Below are 5,000 nucleotides of genomic sequence, written 5' to 3'. Positions count from 1 at the left end.
CCCTTTGGCACATGCATGCAATATCAAGCCTTCAATGTTTGTGGTGTGTATGGTTTTTGGTTGGTGTAGTGTTGTGTGTTTGTGTAGCATCTCTGTGTGTATGTATTATAAATATCTATAAATTGTATCTCATAGTTCTAATTATCACCATGAGAGTTCAACCATGCATCAGGAACAGTCCTCTGGTCAGCGCCTGGAACAGTTTTCCCTTATCGAGTGCACCAAGTAGAAAGATATATTGCTTATTAAGTATTTCGCTTACGATAAGTTTAATCAAGCTTTAAAAAAAGTTTATATAAAAATAACGTTGAACGAAATGAGCAAAATAGTGAACAGCATCATCTGTTTTCAAGAAATCGTTAATTAATTAATGACCAAATTATTTTTGCCAACACTTATTTCCCATGTGGTATAACATCAGTGATTCATGCTGATATTCTTACCTTTTTTTCGTCCTATTATCTTCTCCTCTTCTCTCCTTTTTTTTGTACCGGTGTGACCCGGATTTTCCGCTAGCATTATGCCGACCAACATGAATCTCCTCTCCCCCCCCTCTCTCTCACACACACCACACTCTCTCTCTCTCTCTCTCTCTCACTCCTCGCTCTCTCCTCTCTCTCTCTCCTCTCTCTCTCTCTCCTCTCTCTCTATCTCTCTCTCTCTCACTCTCGTTTTGACCGATGTTTTATGGAAATGATTAATACCGAAATCCCGTCCTAAGAAATTGAAATTGGTGTGTTTTTTTCCACCATGATGACTGAGATATTGTCAATAACATGTAATAATACAATATATCATTCATTTCATGTAAGTCTCTCCTGAAAAATCTGATTCTGACTATCTTTGTGAATCTATTATGTTAGTACTTAGTTTAGTGACGTTCATGAATGACTCAAACAAAGGACCCTCGGGGTCAAGTGAGGGCGACGCAACAAAGACCTGTCACCCCAGAGCGAGGTGAACATTAGGCAAAGCTGGAGTTCTAACTATCCAACCTCGATGAGAATATGCATTTCAACAAGTTTATTATTCATTAACGAACAAATCAAATAATACATAGGTTTACTCGAAATTTTGCCTCAAGTCACTGCACCTTCTGCCTCAGGCCCATTTTCATCGCCATGAGGACGTCACCCATGAACTTTGTTACCGAATTAACCCGCTTTAAAAGTAGTGCTCTCATTTCTGTCATTCCTTATTGAAACCAACAAACTATTATATTTAAAACATTGTTAAGATATTACTTAAATTACGTATTCTAATGTTACTGCATAATTTAAGTAATAGATGTTTAAAATGTGATATCGAATAGGGAAACTCTATTTAACTTGATGTAAAACTTTTGTAAACTTTTAGTAATTAATGATTGTCACTTTTGAAACTGTGGACTAGTAATTTAGTGAATCTTTCGATGTAGTTCCTCACAGATGTTAGTGATATTTTACCTGTCCAAATCATTTATTTCTCTCTCTCTCTCTCTCTCTCTCTCTCTCCTCTCTCTCCGATATTATATATATATATATATATATATATATATAATATAATATATATTTTAAAAAAGAGAGAAGAAATAATAATATAGATAAGAGAATCGAACCCTCCTGCAGACAGTCAGAACAAGAAGCCGATTATGATAAATGTTCATGGAATATATATTTTTGTATATACATAATATTATATTATATTATATATATAATATAATATAATCTATAAATTTTTGTATGATTATGTAGGTATGTAGATATACTTTCATAGAATAATTCTCAATTTTATATTCATCATTAGTAATTTTCTATCCTTCACTGATGGTCTTGACCTGATGTCAACTCACCTTCGCTGCCGTTAGGTCACGCTGCAGTCGGTGCCTCATTCCAATGATCATCGCTGGATCTGTCGATTGTGTCATCGAGACAGTTCCCCTTCAACATCTGTCAGGCCTGAATCTAGGTTCCTTTTGTTTCCTTCAAGAAATCGCCGTCCTCTCTTCCGGTCAGTGAACTTTCCACCTAATGTTAAGACTATTCAAGACCTTGTTGAATTCTTCTTGACATCGTTTACTTCTATTGTGACTCGGCGACTTCCTGTTTCGGTCTCTCGACATTGTTTTTCGGTCTCCTGCACTTCGGTTTTTCGTCTCTGCACGTCTTTTCGGTCTCTGCGACTTCTTTTCGGTCTCTGCGACTTCGGTTCCGTCTCCGACATCTGTTTCGGTCTCTGCGACTCTGTTTCGGTCTCTGCGACTCGGTTTCGGGTCTCTGCGACCTATCAACTTCGGTCTCATCGACTCAACTTCGTCCTCATCGACTTCTACTCCTCTCCTTGGTCGTCACTTCGTCTCATCGACCTCTACTTCGTCTCACGACTTCTACTTCGACTCATCGACTTCTACTTCGTCGCATCACCTTCATACTCGTCTCATCGCCCACTTCAACTTCGGTCTCATCGCCTTCACTTCGTCTCATCGACTTCAACTTCGGTCTCATCACTTTCCACTTCGTCTCATCGATTCAACTTCGGTCTCATCGACTTCCACCTTCGTCTCATCGACTCAACTTCGTCTCATCGACTGCAACTTCGTCTCATCGACTGCAACTTCTTTCGCATCTATTCACTCCGTCTCATCGGAACTTCACTCGTCTCATCGACTTCAACTTCGGTCTCATCGACTCAACCTTCGGTCTCACGACTTCACTTCGTCTCATCGACTTCACTTCGTCCTCATCGACTTCAATCTTCGGTCTCATCGACTCCAACTCGCTCTTCACTTCAACTTCTCTCAACGATTCTTCTTCAACTTCCGGTTCTCATCGACTTCAACTTCGTTCTCATCGACTTCAACTTCGTCTCATCGACTTCAACTTCGTCCATCGACTACAACTTCGGTCTCATCGACTTCAACTTCGGTCTCACGACTTCCACTTCGTCTCATCCTACTTCAACTTTCGTCTCATCGACTTCCACTTCGTCCTCATCGACTTCATCTTCGGTCTCTCGACTTCCACTCGGTCTCATCGACCATTTTTTTTTTCACTTCGTCTCATCGACTTCCACTTCGGTATCATCGACTTCCACTTCGGTCTCATCCTTCACTTCGTCTCATCGACTTCACTAGGTCTCATCGACTTCAACTTCGGTCTCATCGACTTCAACTTCGGTCTCATCGACTTCAACTTCGGTCGCAGCGACTTCAGCTTCGTCTCATCGACTTTCAACTGCGTCTACGCTTTCAACTTCCGTCTCAATCGACCTTCAACTCGCAACTTCGTCTGCGAGCGTCCGCGTATCGACTTCAACTCGTTCTCTCATCGACTTCAACTTCGGTCTTCATCGCGACTTCAACTTCGGTCTCATCGACTTCAACTTCCGTCTCATCGACTTCAACTTCGGTCTCATCGACTTCCAAACTTCGTCTCATACGACTTCCAACTTCGGTCTTCATGCGACCTTTCCAACTTCTGGTCTCATCGACTTCAAACTTCGTCTCATCGACTTCAACTTCGTCTCAATCGACTTCAACTTCGGTCTCATCGACTTCAACTTCGGTCTCATCGACTTCAACTCGTCCTCATCGACTTCACTTCGTCTCAACGACTTCTACTCGTCTCATCGACCTCAACTTCGGTCTCATCGTCATTCAAACTTTCGGTCTCATCGACTCACTTCGGTTCCTCGATCGACTTCCACTTCGGTCTCTGCGACTTCCTCTTCGGTCTCTCACGACTTTCCTCTTATTCTCAGCATCCTTCTACTTCGGTCTCATCGACTTCCACTTCGGTCTCATCGACTTCCTATTCGTACTCATCGACTTCCACTTCGGTCCCTACATCGACTTCCTAACTTCGGTCTCAATCGACTTCCACTTCGGTCTCATCCGTCTTCAACTTCCGGTCTCTGCGACTTCTACTTCGTCTCATCGACGTCTGTCAACTTCGGTCTCATCGACTTCCACTTCGGTCCATCGACTTCCACGTCGGTCTCTGCACTTCTAATTTCGCTCATCGACTTCAACTTCGTCTCACGGACTTCAAACTTCCTCTTCTACTGCGTCCGCAGCGACTGCACGGCGTCTCAATCGACTTCAACTTCTCTCTTTGGACTTCCAACTTCGGTCTCTTGGACTTCAACTTCGGTCTCTTGGACTTCAACTTCGGTCTCTTGGACTTCAACGTCGTCCTCATCGACTTCAACTTCGTCTCATAGACTTCAACAGTCTCATGCGACTTCTACTTCGGCTCAGCGACTTCAACTTCGTCCTCCATCGATTTCAACTTCGCTCTCTTGGACTTCAACTACGGTCCTCATCGACTTCAACTTCGGTCTCTTGGATCTTCCCACTTCGGTCTCATCGGACTCAACTTCGGTCTCATCAGATCTACTTCAACTTCGTCTCATCGACCTTCAACTTCGGTCTCATCGACTTCTACTTTCGTCTCAAGCACTTCTACTTCGGTCTCATCGACTTCAACTTCGGTCTCCATCGACTTTCAACTTCCGGTCTCATCGACTTCAACTTCGGTCTCCATCGACTTCAACTCTTTCGGTCTCTGCGACTTCAACGTCGGTCCTCATCGACTTCTACTTTTCGTCTCATCGACTTCAACTTCGCCTTCAGCGCCTCAACTTTCGGTCTCATCGACTTCAACTTCGGTATCATCGCACTTCAACTTCCGTCTCATCGACTTCAACTTCGTCTCCATCGACCTTCACTGCGTCCATCACTTCCCCCCCCAAACCCTTCCGTCTCACTCGACTTCACTCTCTCAATCGACTTCAACCTTCGGGCTCATCGACGAGTCAACTTCGGTCTCGTCACTTCAACTTCGGTCTCCATCGACTTCAACCTTTTCGGTCTCTGCGGAATTCAACTTCGGTCTCTGCGACTTCTTTTTCGTCTGCGATTCTGTTTTCGGGTCTCTCCTCGACTTCTGTTTCGGTCTCTGGCGACTTCGGTTTCGGTCTCTGCACTTCGGTTTCGGGTCTCTGCACTCGTTTAGGTCCTC

Source organism: Penaeus japonicus, unplaced genomic scaffold (genome assembly GCF_977035675.1).
Source record: "Penaeus japonicus unplaced genomic scaffold, GWHDUDI00000001_assembly GWHDUDI00000034, whole genome shotgun sequence".
Taxonomy (NCBI): Eukaryota; Metazoa; Arthropoda; class Malacostraca; order Decapoda; family Penaeidae; genus Penaeus; species Penaeus japonicus.
The sequence above is the reverse complement of the archived record's forward strand: the minus strand, read 5'-3'. Positions refer to the sequence as shown.